At 43.4% G+C, this 20,391-nt stretch overlaps 1 long non-coding RNA gene across 2 annotated transcripts; it reads left to right on the top strand.

Annotated features, from left to right (window-relative positions):
• Nucleotides 1–5,245: 5,245 nt before the first annotated feature.
• LOC143421418 (uncharacterized) lies at nucleotides 5,246–14,900 on the top strand. 2 transcript variants are annotated; one of them, XR_013101047.1, is made up of 3 exons: nucleotides 5,246–5,326; nucleotides 6,954–7,083; nucleotides 14,127–14,900. It is a non-coding gene; the product is annotated as an uncharacterized LOC143421418 (long non-coding RNA). The 2 variants fall into 2 exon arrangements; XR_013101048.1 differs by lacking the exon at nucleotides 5,246–5,326 and adding an exon at nucleotides 5,342–5,613.
• Nucleotides 14,901–20,391: the final 5,491 nt, after the last annotated feature.

Here is a 20,391-nt window from a genome sequence, read left to right as displayed (position 1 = left end):
TGGGACCTTTCTGACCGTACATACAATACACAGACAGGTCAGAAGAGGAAGCATAGATGAAACAATGAAATGTATAACGCAAAAAGGCAGTCGAGGAGGAAAATGAAATGCTGCTCATCCTGATCAATAATGGGGGATGACAATGAGAACAGAAACGACATGATGAGGTGGCACCGCATCCCAGACGCGCAAATGAACGTAGAAAATACCCGGACCGGGCCGCCTGACCACCCTTTATTTGGGTGGACCTCCCCAAGGCTCCGAAAGCCTGGCCAGCCCACGTGATGGGGTGGCACCGCCCCCCAGGCGGATAAATTAGAAAGAAAAAAAAACACCCGGCACCGGGCCGCCTGGCCACCCTTTATTTGGGTGGACCTCCCCCAGGCTCTGAAAGCCTGGCCAGCCCTCGTGATGGGTTGGCACCGCCCCCCAGGCGTATGAACGAAAACAGAAAAAACACACACAGGGCCACCTGTCCACCCTTTATTTGGGTGGACCTCTCCCAGGCTCTGAAAGCCTGGCCAGCCCTCCTGATTGATTGAAGCTTTTATTTGTCACTTGCAGTTTGTCACTTGCAGTTGCCTGCAGTGAAATGGGACCTTTCTGACCGTACATACAATACACAGACAGGTCAGAAGAGGAAGCATAGATGAAACAATGAAATGTATAACGCAAAAAGGCAGTCGAGGAGGAAAATGAAATGCTGCTCATCCTGATCAATAATGGGGGATGAGAACAGAAACGACATGATGAGGTGGCACCGCATCCCAGACGCGCAAATGAACGTAGAAAATACCCGGACCGGGCCGCCTGGCCACCCTTTATTTGGGTGGACCTCCCCCAGGCTCCGAAAGCCTGGCCAGCCCTTGTGATGGGTTGGCACCGCCCCCCAGGCAGATAAATGATAAAAGAAAAAAAACACCCGGACCGGGCCGCCTGGCCACCCTTTATTTGGGTGGACCTCCCCCAGGCTCCGAAAGCCTGGCCAGCCCATGTGATGGGTTGGCACCGCCCCCCAGGCGGATAAATTAGAAAGAAAAAAAAACACCCGGCACCGGGCCGCCTGGCCACCCTTTATTTGGGTGGACCTCCCCCAGGCTCCGAAAGCCTGGCCAGCCCTCGTGATGGGTTGGCACCGCCCCCCAGGCGTATGAACGAAAACAGAAAAAACACACACAGGGCCACCTGTCCACCCTTTATTTGGGTGGACCTCTCCCAGGCTCCGAAAGCCTGGCCAGCCCTCGTGATGGGTTGGCACCGCCCCCCAGGCGTATGAACGAAAACAGAAAAAACACACAGGGCCACCTGTCCACCCTTTATTTGGGTGGACCTCTCCCAGGCTCTGAAAGCCTGGCCAGCCCTCCTGATTGATTGAAGCTTTTATTTGTCACTTGCAGTTTGTCACTTGCAGTTGCCTGCAGTGAAATGGGACCTTTCTGACCGTACATACAATACACAGACAGGTCAGAAGAGGAAGCATAGATGAAACAATGAAATGTATAACGCAAAAAGGCAGTCGAGGAGGAAAATGAAATGCTGCTCATCCTGATCAATAATGGGGGATGACAATGAGAACAGAAACGACATGATGAGGTGGCACCGCATCCCAGACGCGCAAATGAACGTAGAAAATACCCGGACCGGGCCGCCTGGCCACCCTTTATTTGGGTGGACCTCCCCAAGGCTCCGAAAGCCTGGCCAGCCCACGTGAAGGGTTGGCACCGCCCCCCAGGCAGATAAATGATAAAAGAAAAAAAACACCCGGCTCCGGGCCGCCTGGCCACCCTTTATTTGGGTGGACCTCCCCAAGGCTCCGAAAGTCTGGCCAGCCCACGTGATGGGTTGGCACCGCCCCCCAGGCGGATAAATTATAAAAGAAAAAAAACACCCGGACCGGGCCGCCTGGCCACCCTTTATTTGGGTGGACCTCCCCCAGGCTCCGAAAGCCTGGTCAGCCCATGTGATGGGTTGGCACCGCCCCCCAGGCGGATAAATTGTAAAAGAAAAAAAACACCCCGGACCAGGCCGCCTGGCCACCCTTTATTTGGGTGGACCTCCCCCAGGCTCCGAAAGCCTGGTCAGCCCATGTGATGGGTTGGCACCGCCCCCCAGGCGGATAAATTGTAAAAGAAAAAAAACACCCCGGACCAGGCCGCCTGGCCACCCTTTATTTGGGTGGACCTCCCCCAGGCTCCGAAAGCCTGGCCAGCCCTCGTGATGGGTTGGCACCGCCCCCCAGGCGTATGAACGAAAACAGAAAAAACACACACAGGGCCACCTGTCCACCCTTTATTTGGGTGGACCTCTCCCAGGCTCCGAAAGCCTGGCCAGCCCTCGTGATGGGTTGGCACCGCCCCCCAGGCGTATGAACGAAAACAGAAAAAACACACACAGGGCCACCTGGCCACCCTTTATTTGGGTGGACCTCCCCCAGGCTCCGAAAGCCTGGCCAGCCCTCGTGATGGGTTGGCACCGCCCCCCAGGCGTATGAACGAAAACAGAAAAAACACACACAGGGCCACCTGGCCACCCTTTATTTGGGTGGACCTCTCCCAGGCTCTGAAAGCCTGGCCAGCCCTCCTGATTGATTGAAGCTTTTATTTGTCACTTGCAGTTTGTCACTTGCAGTTGCCTGCAGTGAAATGGGACCTTTCTGACCGTACATACAATACACAGACAGGTCAGAAGAGGAAGCATAGATGAAACAATGAAATGTATAACGCAAAAAGGCAGTCGAGGAGGAAAATGAAATGCTGCTCATCCTGATCAATAATGGGGGATGAGAACAGAAACGACATGATGAGGTGGCACCGCATCCCAGACGCGCAAATGAACGTAGAAAATACCCGGACCGGGCCGCCTGACCACCCTTTATTTGGGTGGACCTCCCCAAGGCTCCGAAAGCCTGGCCAGCCCACGTGATGGGGTGGCACCGCCCCCCAGGCGGATAAATTAGAAAGAAAAAAAACACCCGGCACCGGGCCGCCTGGCCACCCTTTATTTGGGTGGACCTCCCCCAGGCTCCGAAAGCCTGGCCAGCCCTCGTGATGGGTTGGCACCGCCCCCCAGGCGTATGAACGAAAACAGAAAAAACACACACAGGGCCACCTGTCCACCCTTTATTTGGGTGGACCTCTCCCAGGCTCTGAAAGCCTGGCCAGCCCTCCTGATTGATTGAAGCTTTTATTTGTCACTTGCAGTTTGTCACTTGCAGTTGCCTGCAGTGAAATGGGACCTTTCTGACCGTACATACAATACACAGACAGGTCAGAAGAGGAAGCATAGATGAAACAATGAAATGTATAACGCAAAAAGGCAGTCGAGGAGGAAAATGAAATGCTGCTCATCCTGATCAATAATGGGGGATGAGAACAGAAACGACATGATGAGGTGGCACCGCATCCCAGACGCGCAAATGAACGTAGAAAATACCCGGACCGGGCCGCCTGGCCACCCTTTATTTGGGTGGACCTCCCCAAGGCTCCGAAAGCCTGGCCAGCCCACGTGATGGGTTGGCACCGCCCCCCAGGCGGATAAATTAGAAAGAAAAAAAAAACACCCGGCACCGGGCCGCCTGGCCACCCTTTATTTGGGTGGACCTCCCCTAGGCTCCGAAAGCCTGGCCAGCCCACGTGATGGGTTGGCACCGCCCCCCAGGCAGATAAATTATAAAAGAAAAAAAACACCCGGACCGGGCCGCCTGGCCACCCTTTATTTGGGTGGACCTCCCCCAGGCTCCGAAAGCCTGGCCAGCCCACGTGATGGGTTGGCACCGCCCCCCAGGCGGATAAATTAGAAAGAAAAAAAAAACACCCGGCACCGGGCCGCCTGGCCACCCTTTATTTGGGTGGACCTCCCCCAGGCTCCGAAAGCCTGGCCAGCCCTCGTGATGGGTTGGCACCGCCCCCCAGGCGTATGAACGAAAACAGAAAAAACACACACAGGGCCACCTGTCCACCCTTTATTTGGGTGGACCTCTCCCAGGCTCTGAAACCCTGGCCAGCCCTCCTGATTGATTGAAGCTTTTATTTGTGAAATGCTGCTCATCCTGATCAATAATGGGGGATGACAATGAGAACAGAAACGACATGATGAGGTGGCACCGCATCCCAGACGCTCAAATGAACGTAGAAAATACCCGGACCGGGCCGCCTGGCCACCCTTTATTTGGGTGGACCTCCCCCAGGCTAATCTAGCATAGAAAATGTCAATAAAAAAAGTATTTTGTTAGTGGTTGTAAGGTGACAAAATGTGTAAAAGTTCAAGAGCTATGAATACTTTATCAAGGCATTGTAACTTCACATCAGTGCACATGCATGTACACATATGCAGAGTTATATTATTAAAGAAGTTAAAAACAAACAAACTCTGCTTTAACTTTTGAAGTAGAAAAAGACTGCACGCTTTGGGAACAATATGGAATGAGCGATAATGTCACCACCATTCCATGATTTGAAAACATTTGTTTCACCTTAAATCTGTTTGTTTTTTGTTTTTGTTTTTCATAATTGCAAAACTGTAAAATCTCCCAAATCACTTCAATGGCTTTAGAGGAAGTTGCCCCTAAGCTCCAAACCCAAATTCCTGTTTAACAGGCAATTTGTTCTTTACACTAGTTTGTTCCTTGATTGTAAAATCTGGTATTTTTGCAAATTTGGCTCAGTGGGAAAACCTACAGCCAGGAGACCATTTATTGACTTTGCCCACAAACAAGCTTATGGAATATTAATAAATATTAATAAAGATTTCTGTAAGAGCAAAATCTCTCTCTCTGTGTCTTAAGTATTTGCTCCTAACCACGTCCTAACCTAGCAGACATATATAGCCTTTAATTAATCCTGCAATTTTTTTGTCAAAGACATTTCTCACCATGAAATTACCTGATAGCTTTAAACGGCGACACATGAGCAGATTCACTGATTAATCAGAAAAGTTTAGCATGAATCTGGACATTAGATTTACGCTCGAAGTTTTAAGCTTATCAGATATCACTTGGTAGAAGCTCCTTACCGTTTGAAGAAATCTGCTGTTCTCTTTTGCTTGCATCTTTTTTTTCCATCCGAGACTGAAGTTATTCCATGTTAAGTAGTTTTTCTCCGTGAGGAACACAGCAACTCATCTTACCCCTGGGCACCAGGGACTCGAGCTCCGGATCTCAGCAGAAAAGTGCCAACAAAAGATGCAGATCCCTCCAAATATCAGTTTGTCACACTTCTGTCCTCTGTATACTCTGTGACGTCACCACTGGAACGCTAACGTCTCTGCGTAACCATGGTTACAGGGGGACGCTTTGGAGCTCTCCTGCTCAACAGCAAAAGATTTCAGGGTAATATATAAATACTCCAACTTTAAAAACAAGTAAAAGAAATATACTGTATATGTGTATAGTGTACCGCGTAAGAGTTCATTTTCTGGTTAGTTAAAAGATGACCGATGGCAGCCATACTGACGTGAGTTGTTGACGATACGTCGAGCTGTCGATAAGCTGTCTTTGTGCTCTTATATACTGTTAGCCTTGTTTCGCTGGCGTTAGTGAAACTGCTTTGAACTGGATGTAACATTGTTGAACTCTAATGCTCAATGGATAAACTCTCGATGCGACGATGTGAGAAGGTAATTGTAACCCCGTGTTAATGCTGTCGTTTGATATTGTGTAATAACCAGCACATATGCTCTTACTGAGTGAAAATACAAAAGAGTTCAGGTCTGGGTTTAGCCCCAGTGTTTTAAGATCCCAGCAACGTTCGTTGTTATGCCCACAGTTTTAAAAGATGATAGGTTTCTGGGTGCTGACTCAGGGGGACCACTTTAGCTCATTGAAACCTTAATGCCATTTTAGTTTAAGACATTAAACTGGACACGTTTTGAATAAAATTTATATTAACAGAGCTATGCTAGACATAAGCAATTGTGTCAGTGTGAAGCCCGGCATATTTTAAGGTTTACAATAAACTCCAGCTCTTACTGAATCTGTAACGTTGCCTTGATCGTCCTACATCATTTTAAAATGCTGTATTTTTTTAATACTTTGTGTTGTTAGATGAGTTTTGTGTCACTGTGCACAGAGAAAAACTCACCTGATGTAGTGGTAAGGCCATGTTCACCACTAGATGGAGACAACCTGGCACAGGTATTTTCTATACGCACTAAATTTCACACTGAAAAGGCTTGCTGGAAGGTGTTTTTGCATAGAAAATAAAGAAAATATGTCTTGAGGTCTTTCCAGTGTTTTCAAAATGCGTTTTTCAGATACACATCAAAACTTCACACAGACAAACACACACACAAAACAACAAAATATATCAAATTACATGCACGTCTCATTCATTTTTTGAGAATCTCCCCACTTTTAATTTTCATGGAAAATAACTTGAGTTATTCATGACATGACATCATTTCAGATAACTTTGTCAGGTCAGTAAATAGCTGCCACATAAATCTAAATCATACATGTGTAATATAGAAAAAAGAAAAAACAGTTGTGCTGTTAGTTTATAATAAATGGGTAGGGGTGCATAGTCAGTAAAAGTCACCAAGGCTCTGCAGAGCTCCAAACCTGCTCTGCCACAAACAGAAGCATCAAAAATGTGCGCTGGGAGCTTCATGGCATGGATTTCTACAGCCAAGCAAATCTATATGTATGTGGCCAAGAACCTTAGTCCATGTAGGGCATCTTAGCACAGTTTACTTGTGTCAGTTAGGTCAGCTAGTGGGAGGGCAGAGAGGGCAGCCTCTTCATTATTTTATTGTAGAGTGACAGGAACTGCCTATGAGCTTCTAATCAGGCAGAAATATTGACAGAAAATATATAAAAGGAAATACATTGATGAAAATCAAAGAAGAGAAATATTTATGTGGTGTTTGATTTTCCTGAGAACTGATTGGTTGTGATGACTCCTTCAAGTACTACATGCTACTTTGTCCTGCTAGTTAAGCCTGCTGTCTGTTCTCAGGCCTCCTCCTGCTTCACTGGCATATATCCATCACCAGAGGGATCCACTGACCTGCCTGCTGACATCAGACCACACCCCTGTGTCATGTGACCTGGCTGGAGTAGCAAAGCTGGACTCAGACCTGGCTCAGGCAAGTTCAAAGGCAGTTGTGGTAGAGAGAGCAGGGAGTATAGTAGAGCACTGGAAGGATGAGGTGGAAACAGGAAGCGTGTGGATTCAGTGGACTTGGCATCCTCCATGACCCTATCCTGACTTAGCTGCTCCTCTTCCACACTTCTGAATCCAAGCTGGGAGGCTCCAGGCTGTCAGCCTGCTGCTTCATAATCAGAGCAAACCTGAATAAACACCTCTGCTGCTTCCAAACAGCCTCTGAAAATCTGCCTTTTGTTTATTCCCTCCCACATTCTCGCCCTTGCCGTCAGGCTTCTCATCAGGGCTATCGGTCATATTGATGCTATCAGTCTCCATGCTCTCTTTACTGGCGTCTTCACAACTGCACATTCCTGAATCTAGATTCTGGAGCCTAAATTGATCAGTGTTGAGTCTCTCAGATTTCTCATAGTCTCAAATCACCTGCACTGACTCACTGTAGCTGCTGCTGCTTAGGAGGTGCTTACACTCTGCTTCATTTGGTTCCAGTTCAGATTAAGGGACAACACATGGAAAGACAGAAACAACAAATGTTTGAAAAATATTTACTGTTAGAAAACATTCAGTGAAAACAATATTGATTTTTCTGTTTGGCAAACGTCAAATCTGAGTCCCCAAAAGCCAATCAGACAGTAGAGTTGGTATAAACAGAGAGGAGATGAAGCTTCTTTTAGAAGGAGGAATGAAAATATTTAGATTCACTTAAAAGGATAATTCTCTATTTTTAGCACTTTCCACTTTCACTTTCTTGCCATTAAACTATAATTAGCTTTAATTTCACTTCAAATACATGAACTCAGAAAAGTAAGAGTGTGATTCTGGCAAAAGATTAAAAATGCTACATTTTACGGTTTAAAATCCCAGCTCACTGACCCTTCTGTATATGTGCTTCACTATTTGGATTACATTGCATTGTACAGGTAGACTATGATTGTATCTGTGGGGCTTAAAAACGATGGCATTTGTTCACACACTCACAGTAGGGCTGGTCTGGACATATTAACTGGCTCTAGGTGACAGAAAGCGCTGTAAGGACTGAGAAAAAACAGTATTAATCCCTTTTTGGTGCACATTATGACAGCTGGGATTTATGTATTGTGTATATTATGTGTTGAGGTTTTCTCTTTGCGACTGAGGTCCTTACTGGCAGTGAGATTTGTATTGAGCGTGCAGTGCAGAGTGATCAGACACACGTGCTGTTCCACAAACGGGATGTTTTTATTGTAGTCACTGCAGCAAGTGAGATCGGTGAGAAATAAACCAGGAGAGGTGGAGGGAAAAGATCAAACAACAGGTCTTAGAGTCAAAGATACAATCTGAATGAAGAGAACAAAAGGCTAACTGTGTGGAAGGCTGAGATACTCGTCACTCTGCAGACGAGCAGCAGAGACAGTTCAACAGTCCACAGAGTATTTTCCCAAAAGTCTCGGGGATCATTGAAATGCTTTCTGGCAAAACTGAGAGCAGCCTTTGTTCATTTTGCTCAGCAGGGGTTTCCATCTTAGAGTGGGGGAACCCTAAAATCAGCTGTAGTGGCTCTTTGTAGATTAACACAACTGAAATCAACAAGATGTAAGCAGGTATTTCACGAGTTGACCTGGCTGATTTCCACCCTCTACACTGACAGGTCATTGTTTACACCGTCTCTTTTTCTACATTTAAGCATCTTTAGCTAAAATTCATATTCATCTCTGTTACACTTGATGTAACAGACCACGAGCACCACAGCCATTGTGCATCAGTCACACACAGTTCTTTACTGTAAACCAACCTGATAATCCTGCACTAACCTGCAGAGGATTTTCATGGGGTCTTTAAATAACACAGTTAGTCTAAGTTAGCTTTGCAGCATGTTTCACAATATGAGAACATGAGGAAATCAATGTAAGCTTTAAATTTACATCAAATCCCACTGAGCAGTCCTTATCTTTAAATATAAGCTCTCCTCTTCCTGTCCTGTATTCTTTGTCCACCTCTGAGTGAAGTTATCTCAAACTTGCTTCTGTCCCTGTGAAATACAGCAGCTGGACTTTTAGCTATCAACACACTGTGAGACAAACTGCACAAAAACAGTTTGTGTGTTTGCTGATGTTTGTTGAGCTGATAGAAACGTTGCATTTGAAATGACCTGCCACTCCCTTTATGCTTAGGGCTTGTTAGATGCTGACGTATGGCAACCACAACTTATGGACACCTGCAGTCGTTCCAGAGCTGTGGCAAAAAAACAAAACCACACAGCGGGCCCACTTGGACCTGTTACTATGGCACACATGATCTCTTTTTACACTATGTCCCCTGGTGATTATTTGAAAGAGGACTGAAGGCTCACAGTGACAGAAACAATAACTCCCTGCAAATGTGTTAAACCAAAAGTAACGAGAAAATTTAAGCAGTCCAAAGTACAGATATGTGTTTAAAAATCCATCCATGCATCCATTTTCATCCGCTTTGTCCGGGGCCGGGTCGCGGGGGCAGCAGCCTAAGCAAAGAGGCCCAGACCTCCCTCTCCCCAGCCGCCTCCTCCAGCTTATCCGGGGGAATACCAAGGCGTTCCCAGGCCAGCCGAGAGATATAATCTGTCCAGCGTGTCCTGGGTCTGCCCCGGGGCCTCCTCCCGGTGGGACATGCCTGGAACACCTCACCCAGGAGGCGCCCAGGAGGCATCCTTGTCAGATGCCCGAACCACCTCAGCTGGCTCCTTTCGATGTGGAGCAGCAGCTGCTCTACTCTGAGCCCCTCCCGGATGGCCGAACTTCTCACCCTATCTCTAAGGGAGAGGCCAGCCACCCTTTGGAGGAAGCTCATTTCTGCCGCTTGTATCCGCGATCTCGTTCTTTCGGTCACTACCCACAGCTCGTGGCCATAGGTGAGGGTAGGGACGTAGATCGACCGGTAAATTGAGAGCTTCGCTTTTACACTCAGCTCCCTCTTCACCACGACGGACCGGTGCAGCGTCCGCATTACTGCAGCTGCAGCCCCAATCCGTCTGTCGATCTCCGGCTGTGTTGGTGTTTAAAAATGTCAGGAAAAAAACTACTCCAGTAAAGTACAGATGCCTGATAGTTCTACGTTAGTACAGTAGAATATAAAGTATTTGTACTTTGTTACTTCCCCCTTGTGATGAACCTTAACTGAGGCGAGTGAGTCGTGCAGCTCTTTGGATGTTGTTCTGGGCTGAATGAGTCGTGGCTGGACGGCCGGCCACTCCTTTTTGACCACTGTTCCATGTTTTCCATTTGTGGACAATGGCTCTCCCTGTGGTTTGGTAGAGTCCCATAGCTTTAGACGTGGCTTTATAACCTTTTCCAGACCAACAAATCTCAAATGTGAATTTCTTACAGATTACAGAAAAAAGCCCTGACAGCTCATTGCTCAAACTGCACAGTTTTTTCCTTTTGTTTTTTAAACTGTAGTCGTAAAAAACTGACATTTCTGTGGTAAAAAGTGAAAAACAAACTTTTTTGTCATTTAATTGTTGTTTGCTTGATGACTTTGTGCAATATGAAAGGCAATAAAGGAGGTTTTTATTACTAGGAAAAGCTGTAAAACTTTAAAACACAGTTTAAAGTCCAAAATTCATGCTTGTTATTAATAACTTCAAGCGAGCATTCAGGCCTGTGAGACTCATTTAGACACTCAGACAGTGAGCCATGGCTCTGTGGTACACGCAGACCTCTATTCAAAGACCCTTTGTATATGTTTGGAGCTGTAATGGCACTCGATATTTGCCTTTTCCATTACTGCCAGGGCCTCGACACAAACTGTTTACATTGTATGATCATCAGTTAAAAGTTTAAGTGCAGTCGTCTTAATTTACAGGAAGTGTCCAACAGACAGACAGGATATGATGGAAATATAATGGAGCAGTGAAGTTGGAAATGATTTTGTGATTTATTTTTTTGTGAATGGGTCATCAGACAAAGTTTTTAAGACAGCCTGATAATAATAAATTACAAGAGAAGTACTTGAAGTATTAAGTAGTAAATGCATAAACAAGCTTTTCAGTGTCATTATGAAGCAGGATGTTTCTAATTTCAGAGATATTACAGAAATGTAAGAAAGCTGTCCTACATATTTGTTTAATGTGCACCTTGAAGCACATATCCTGATCAAAAGACTTCAAGATTACAGATAATATTTAACCGTAAAAACATTAAAATTATGTGTAACAGCTGGGGGAAGTACAAAGGAAGGCTTCAGTCACCCCAGGCTCCCTCACGGTTCTGAAAAAAATGGGCCGCACACAAACTCGTTTCTTGTACCTCTTGGCTCATATCAGCAAATTTCACTCCTGCTGGCACTGAATAACAAGTTTCTTCTGCACTGATTTAAAGTCAAATTCAGAGTCACAAAGCCAATTAGACAATAAAGTTGGTATGCTGTGGTTGGGGGTGGGGAGTAGTGAGCTGGGTGTGTGGAGGAGGTGTGAAGTGGCTGAGGTGGAACAGCAGCATGGGGGGTGGGTGAGTCTGCAGACGATGTTTAAGACTGCCTCCTGGATGAATCAAACCTGTTAAAGAAGTGATTCAGTTCATTTGCCCACCTCACATCACCCCTGGGCAGAGAGAGAAATCACCTGTCATGTGTGTGGACTGTGGGAGAAAGCCAGAGATCCCTAAGAAAACAACCCACAAAGGCAAAGGAGAATCTTCCTGTGAGGTGATAGTGTTAACCACTGAACCACATAGTTTGTCATCCACAAATTATTGGACATGATGTGATCTAATGGGGATAATCTATTCAGCAACATAATGAGTCCAGTTGCATCTTCTGTGGTGATACATCTCCAGACCTTTACTGCTGCCTTGTTGTGGTGTCACTCTGCCTTTGGTCTTCAGCAAGGGGAATGCAGCTCAGGACATCATCTAGCCTTTCGAGCTTGTTCTATCAAAATGCCATAAAAGTTACATAATTCTAAAAACAATTCTGACTAATTAAAACTGTATATTATAGGATGGACAGGCTTATAACACAGACTCAGATACTAATGTTGTTGAACCTGTTCAAAAAATGTCAGTTTCAACTGTGCAATTATGCTTAATTACCATGGCAACCAGCAGCAGCTTCACTGAAATGAATCTTCCCACAGTGACAGTGAGCTGCAGTGGTGCTTAAACTAGAAAATTAGATGCTCATGGCTTTAAGACAGTTGCCTGCGTTGTCAATTTAGTAGGTAAATGTTATTTCTAGCATTTTGTCATATTTTTGTTCTTCAAAAATATTGATAAATTAATGTTGGACACAAATCGCATTATCTCTGAATGAGGGAATTCTGAGGCTTTCAACTGTATCTAATAGTTTTCAGTAGATTATGTCTGCATGTTTGTTGCTATATGTTTATTTCTTCCTGTCCAAGCATTAAATCAATAAAGGGTTTAATGCTTGGACTAAATCTGTATATGTAACATAAATTATAGACAACACAAAATGCATGTGTATTCCCTGAACCTAAGTCATTTTGCATTTGCTTGCTTTTATTTGTAGCCTGAAATCAGTGACTTTTGCACACAATAAATAAAATCAGTGTCTGAAAACAGGAAGCTGGTCCTAACAAAGGGCTTTCCGAGACATGGTTTGACCACTAAATTGCATTTTTGTGGTATCAAAAAGAACTTCAAAGGTTGTGACTTACTGATCTTTTGACTGTGATATTGAGTAATGGTAGTGTTGTCCCCTACCTAAAATACTCAATAGCTGGAGATAAAGAAAATAACAGAACTAGGATTTTTCCTTTTTATGTGCACGTAACAGTGCAAACCTTGACAACTCTTAAATAAATATGTCCAAACTCAAATTCCTGTCAAAAAGTCCTGGAGAAAGTGGTGTCCGCACAGGCATTCAGCTACGCTGCTAGCAAGTTGGCTACAAGCTAAGCTAAGTAAAGACACGGTGAATGAATACTTTGACTATAAATTTGACTATAAATTAGTGAGTACACGGAGAGGGTGCTTCAGATGAAGCGCCTGAAGATTAAACGATGAAATAAGAAGTTATCCAAAAGTTTTTATTAAAGTGCTACGCAGATAAGCTACACAAAAACACCATTGTATGTTGTAACAGGAACAGGAAGTGATACTCTAACGCAGAGTCTAGTACTCTAATACTAGTACTGCAGTCAATGGCTGTATCCCACTTCAGGGTCTGCAGCCTTAAAGTACGCAGCCCTAACAGTCCTCAAGGGCCGCGTACTCAAATACCGCTAAGGCCAGAAGTGCGAGGCTTGTGATATTGGACAGTCTAGCCTCCGTCGCGCTGGCCAGGTTGCCTTGCAACCATGATATTAACCGCTGGAAACGTTTCATACAGCATTGTTTGACAGAAATGAAAGAGAAAATCTTTGGTTCATCTGTTTGTTTTTATATGAGCTGTGTTTAATTTGATAAGTATCTGAGGCTGAGACCACAGGACTGTAAAAACATAATTGTTGGGCTTCATTTCTGTACTGAACAGTCATTTTAAGATTAGCTAGTAAATAAAAATTAGCTGATGTTGTTCATGAGACTAAAGTCATCTCACTGTGGTAATGTAAATGTAATATGGCCAATATTATAGCTGGTCATGGACAGCTTTAGGTATGTGAGTGAACCACCTGACATTAGAATGTGTCTCCATGTACTTCATGAGTGACCACTCAGATCTCACTCCCTCGCTATATGTGGAAGTAGACATGTATGTTGCATCCAAAATCTGCCTATCTACTATATTTCCTTATCATGAGCTAAGAATAGAGACAACAGAACACACATAACACAAACTTTCAATTTACATGTTCCACCTATGAGCCCATCCCTCAAAACACATTACAATCAAGTGACAACAAGGTCTTAAAGCTGCAGAAGATAATATTATTATTTAAAATAAATTGAGGAAAAAAATCATTGCAAGTCATTTGATCATTACATCTCACTAACATTATGTAATTGAAGGGTTCCATTTTCAAAAAGTGTGTCTCTGTGAGTTTGCATGTTCACTGTGTTTCATATGAATTCTGTGATTTAGTATTTTCATTTGTTTTTTCCTCAGAGAGCTGTTGACCACATCGTGAGTGGAGTCCAGCAATATCAGGCCCTGTTAGGAGCACCTGAAACAACAAATGACTGAGAGACATTCTGGGGACCTGGATCAACTAAAGATGATGCAATGGGGGTATTTGACCAGTGTGTTGACCCTTTCATTCAAATTTCTTCCACCCATTTGCAGGACAAGACCATCAAAGAACTGTTAAAACCAGTTGAACCAGAGATTATTGTTGCAAAACATACAGTATGTTATGTGAAGTGTCGTAGCCTGGGTCTTTTGACCCAGCCTTTTGTGTTTCTTCTTATTATTATTATGTATTCTGGTTGAGACTTTCTAGTTCGTTCTGCATCTTGTCATTCCCGGCCTGTGTGTTTCCTCTGTGTAAAGCCCGTGTTTCTTAGTCTGTGTCTTTGCGTGTGTGTTGAGTTTCCTGTCTCACTGTGAAGGTCTGTGTCCTGTGTCAGTGTATTCAGTTTGCATCATCCCTGTCTCGTCAGATTCATCAGGTTCAGCTGTGTGTCCCTCCTGTGTGCAGTCTCCTCGTTTCCCTCTGTGTGTATTTATAGCATGTGTCCTCTTGTGTGCGTTACTGGTCCGTCTGTGTCCCTCCATGCTGTTCTTCCTGCTTGTCGGTCTTCGTGTTACCTCCGCGCTCCATCCTCTCGTGTTCAGGTTTGTAGTTTAGTTCTTAGTTTTTCCTGTTTAGATTATTTCTGAGTTCTGCTTCCGCTTTTGGTTGTATGTCACTCTCCTTAAATAAAGCTCCCTTACATCTCAGTCAGTGCCTGCGCTTTGGGTCCTTCATTCATACCTCACACGGCTTGCCCCGCAAACAGTGACGTGAATAGTGGAGACTCCAGAGTTCTTGCCGTTAAGGACCATTGTTTTCATTATATACCGTTGGTGAAAAGTTTAGAGCAGCTGCTATCACAGCCAAGAATGCTTGCAGTGATTGATGAGAGGCCCATGCAAGGATGGCTTTTTTCATCATTTCATTGATGGAGACATTTTTAAGTCCGCACAGCATTGCGGTTGATTTTATATACAGATAAAATGGAACTAGTTGTTAGTGATTTATTACACCTTAGGTAACATCAGTCCTAAGTACAGATCAAGACTTCCTGCTTCTGCTTGCCATGGTAAAATCAAAAGATCTTCCTTGTTGTGCTATGGATGAGATGTTTGAGAGGATTAATGGTGATTTAATTGAGCTGTGTGATGGTGTCCGAGTTGTCACTGCAAGTGGTGAGAGGACAATTCACTGGGCACTCATATCTGTGTGTGGAGACTCTCTAGCTCAGCATGAAGTGGCTGGATTCAAGGAAGGAGTGGGTTTTGCCTACAGTAAATGCAGGCACTTCGAATGCCACTCTGAAGACATGCAGGAACAATTTAATGACTATTTGTTTGTTAAAAGGACCATGGCCAGTCATTACAAGAAATGTAATGACACTGAAAAGGCAAATACTGACTTTTTGAAAGACAATTTTAATATAACGTATGGTATAAACAGGAGAAGCAAGTTAACAGAATCTCCTCACGTTGATGTAATCAAACCCCACAAGACACCATGCATGTTTTTCTTGAAGGTGTTGCCTCATATGAAGTCAAATGTGTTTTAAAGAATCTTGCGCTTTCAGGGCAAATGAACTTAGATTCATTCAACAGTGCAATTCTGTGTTTTCCTTATTCTCCTGTGGATGTGAGGGATAAGCTTTGTCCCATATCTGTCAGTATACGCTGTCATCAATGACAATAAATTGAAACAGTCAGCTGGGCAGATGCTGGTTTTCTTAAAAATCCTGCCATTTCTTATTGACAAAATTGGAGAAAATCATTACACACAAATGCTAGGTAAGATGTTAGAGATCGTAAAAATTCTGTTTTTGCCTAATATTGCTGTCTCAACTCTCTCCAGACTGAAGCTTTTAATAGAGCAACATTTAAACAACTGTTTACAGATGATTTGCCTCTTTTTCAATGTCACATTGACATGGTTTGATATGTAAGATTGATATGGGCCTGGGGCAGCCCATCCGACCCCACCGCAGAGGAAACTACACACACCCCATCATTTAATCGTATCCCAGACTACATAAGACAATAGACACCCAGTATCTCTCCCCCACCTGGAGAGCAGAGACCTCCTGCAACGATGTAACCTCCCTTCCAGTTGAAGAGGCCCCCAGTTCTGTTGATGCACCAGTCCCCGAAGCCCCAACCAGGTCATGACCACAGCCCCTGGATTGAGCCCTCCAGGAAAAACATCCCTAGGGAATCCCCAGACACCCCAAGCTGGTACCTGCCCCCAAAACAACCACAATAGCGAAGGCGGGACAAAACTATGACTCCAGACCCCCACTAGGTGATGGAGCTGATCAAAGGAGCCCAGAGGGATTGATCTAATGTGGTGGCAGAGGCTGTATCAAGATAAATATGATCTATCAGATGGTCTCCATATTGGTTAGAATTTAGATTATTTTTATTTTTAAAGTTCATGAGGACCATTTTCTTGGCAATCCATAGGGCAGTAAAAACCGTGTGGTCTGTATTCATCTCTGTAGTGACATCATCAGACACAAGCACCCTAGTTATGCCAAACGCATCAAAAGATCTGCTATGCCAAGATGACATCCCCACAGCAAATGAACAATCAGATTCAACAAATTCCATCTACAACTTGACCGAGGAAAAGCCAGAAGATAAAACCGAGCTTTGCAAGACTAAATCTGAAAAACTGACTTTGCCACAAAAATGGCAATCATTTTTCCACTCAAACCACAAACTAAAATTTCAAAAGCTAAACTAACACAAACCTGAAAACACACAAAATGGCTCCTGATGTTGTGCATGTATTTTCCCTCCCTGGAGCATAAAATCCTGTTACAGAAATCGAGAAATAAGGGAAATTTTAAGCATAATGCTGCAGTTTTGCATGGTGGAATGGGACCAATGACAGTGAACAGAAGACCCAAGACTAAAGCAGTAGAGGGAAGTTTGTTTATTGCTTTTACTGTCAAGGGATGTATGTTCGGAAGGACCTTTGGAGACATGTCCGCAGATGTATTAACAAACCAAAAGATGACACGGAAAAGACCCCACAAAGTAAGAATATATTCGACAGAAGCTTAGTGAAGTGGGATATTTGTTGTGTCTGCGTGCAGAACTTAGTGCATAACATGGAGAAAGCCATAATGTCTGCTAACTTCCAGAGAGTTGTGCAAGCGGTAAAGAAAGCTTCAGGTTTCGTTGAAGAGACACTGTCATTCACAAGCCTCGCACAAAAACTGGGACATACACTACACAAAATCTCTGACATTATCCATTGTCGAGCAGAGGATTAAGCCCTAATCAAGTCCATTGACACGTTCAAGAAGTTGTAAGCCTCAAATTGTCTCGCTGTGCCTTGAACACATCGAGTGAGACAAAGTATAAACATTGCCCTTCACAGAAGATGTTCAGATTCTCCCTCACTACTTTCAAAAATCTGCAGCAAATGCCTTTTGTTACTTGGAGAACGAAGCCACAGCTTTTTCTTTTTCATTAGCATTCAAGTCTCTGAATGAATACAGAATAAAGATCTTACCATTTACATAGTGCTCGAAGCAAAAGAGTAAAACAAGACAAAAAAAAAAAACCCTTCCATCTTAGAAGTACATTAAATTTCATAACGATAATCCAAGCAACACAGCACAGCTGGCCAAGATTTCCAAACTTCTTTTATCAATGGAGAAAAGACTTTCCATGATCCAGGGAAAATCGCTGGATGAGATTGAAATTCAAGGTTTGTATTGAAAGGAGCAAATATTAGGGCTAGGCAGGAGTTGATCATTATCCTTAATCAACAGAATTAAAACCTTAAAACACGGACAATTAACAGAATTGTCCGTGTACAATGATGGTACAGAACTCGCTGTAGCTGCCCACTTGGAATTACCACTCGTGACGCAGAGAGCTTCGACTGATGCAACTTTATTCTCTCCTCCTTTAACCACCGACAATATGGCACCGTGAAAACTATAAAGATGCACAAACAAATACCATTAAACATTTACGTAAAAAGTGCAGAAATGTTCACATTTTACCATAGAAAATTATTTTGATTAACTCAAATAGTGACATTGACATAAATCAATAGTTTTTAAACTACTTATGTTACAGCATTTAATAAAATGAATTAACAACAACCATTCTGTCTCTTAAATACATAAACAATCATTTGCAATCATTAACCAACCTCTTTCTGCTTCCAAGGGTGCTAATCATGCTGAATCAGCTAGCCAACCTCCTCCATGCACATCTCTTAGCCAGTCTTTCCACACCACAAACAAATGACATGCATACACAATAAAAAACGAATTCAACCACATTGAGTAAACTTTCAAAGTTATAGCATGTGACAGATAAATAAAACACATAGTTTTGCATGAGTACCCTCAAAAACAAACGCTTTTACTCACTCTGAAGCAACGTGTTTGCGTCGCCTCACCGAGAACAGAACAGGAAGTCTGACACAATAAAAGAGGAAGTGCTAAGGTACTCTTCAAAATAAAAGTGCAAAGTAAAGTGGCTTTGCCGGCATTTACACTCGCAACGTCGGCATGTGGTACACGTGAGCCTGTGCATGCAGTCGCTGAGTCCACAAACGCAGAGCAGGTCCAAGACACTGGAGATTGTGGTAAGTTATGACTATTTTGGTTTCAGTGGATAAAATGTGTTTGTTGCGAATATTAAAACTTAATCAAAATGTGTAACCAGCAAATGAAGTGCTACTATGGATGCCTACAGCAATGAAACTGCCGCTCCCTCTGAAGGTAAGGGAAGTTTAGGTCTAAGTACCCTTATGTGTTTTAAAATATAAATTTAAAATAGAATAAGACAGAATCAATAAAATGAGGTACAGTTGGTTCCCTAAGCTGATGGACACGTTCTTTGTAATTTTATTGTATTTCTGTCTCTGTACACCACCTACACCACCACAATGGATTTTAAAATTAATCAATCCATATGTGATTAAAAGTGTAGACTTTCAGCTTTAATTCAAGGGATTTAACAGAATCACCACATTGTAGCCATTAAATGTAGTCCATTATTTTCAGAAGCTCAAGGTTAAGGACAGCGGACAAACATTTTTAGGGCAGGGTGTCCCCTGACTATTTCAAGACATACTATGGTGCTCAGAGGATGCATGCTCAATCATTAAGGTAAGTAAATCTCAAAAGGTTGATTCTGTTCATCTGGACATATTGTTTTCAGTGGGAGGAACGTCATGAAACGCTGCGTCCAGACGAACAGAATCAACCTTTTGGGACGAACTTGGCTTAATGATTGAGCATGCATCACAAAACTTGTATTCAACTTATCTTTTTACACACTAGAACACTGAAAATGTATCAAATGTCTAAAATGAGACAATGTAATATTTAAAGCGAACATTAGCTCATTTTGATATTGATGGTAGCAACACACCTCAGAAGTTGGGAGAGGGTAGCATCCCTTCTTTTAACAACAATCAACAAATGTTTAAAACTGAGGAGATCAGTTGCTGGATATTCCAACAATTTTCTGCTTCTTCCAGATAAAAATGCTTCTCAAGCCCGTGATTCAAGAAGAGCTCCCATAAAAAAGGTGGTCCAAGGCTGAGGTTGCTGCAGTGATGAAGCATTTTAATGACCACATAAACAAAGGGAAACTGGCCACCAGAAATGAATGCAGTCATTGGAAACTGGCAGAGGAACCAGTGTTGGCAGGAAGAACAGTTCAGAACATAAAAGATTTGGTAAGAAACAGGTTTATCTGCGAAACAGCATAAAGGAGAGTGTTATATCCACTAGGATTACTGTTAATGTTAATGTACTGTAATTAACTCTGTTAATTACCTTTTTTTATTTTATTTAACTTCTTCTTTGAAATGATTAGCACGTTTGCATTAGTGGAAATAGAGAAAAGCTCTGTTTTATCACTTTGAATATTTTTTTTTATCACATTTGTTTGATTTTAAGACCTTTGAACTTCTCTTAGCTGTGATGTAGAGGCGACCAGGGGGTGGGACTTTAACCCCAGGTCTCATGACACATTACAGGGACTTGGAACTGAAAACTGGGTTTGTGTGTATGGTTATTCTGGAAAATGTGTTTGGTGCTTTGTGGTGCTCTTGTGGTCCTTGAGAAATGGTGCTTATAAAGTCCCTCTATAATCTGCACAAAAGAACTGCACATGTAAATGCACTATATGTATTAGCATGACATACTAATGCATACAATGTTCT

The sequence above is a fragment of the Maylandia zebra genome, linkage group LG12 (assembly GCF_041146795.1).
Source record: "Maylandia zebra isolate NMK-2024a linkage group LG12, Mzebra_GT3a, whole genome shotgun sequence".
Lineage (NCBI taxonomy): Eukaryota > Metazoa > Chordata > Actinopteri > Cichliformes > Cichlidae > Maylandia > Maylandia zebra.
Note: the sequence above shows the minus strand (reverse complement) of the source record. Positions and strands in the feature narration are given on the sequence as shown.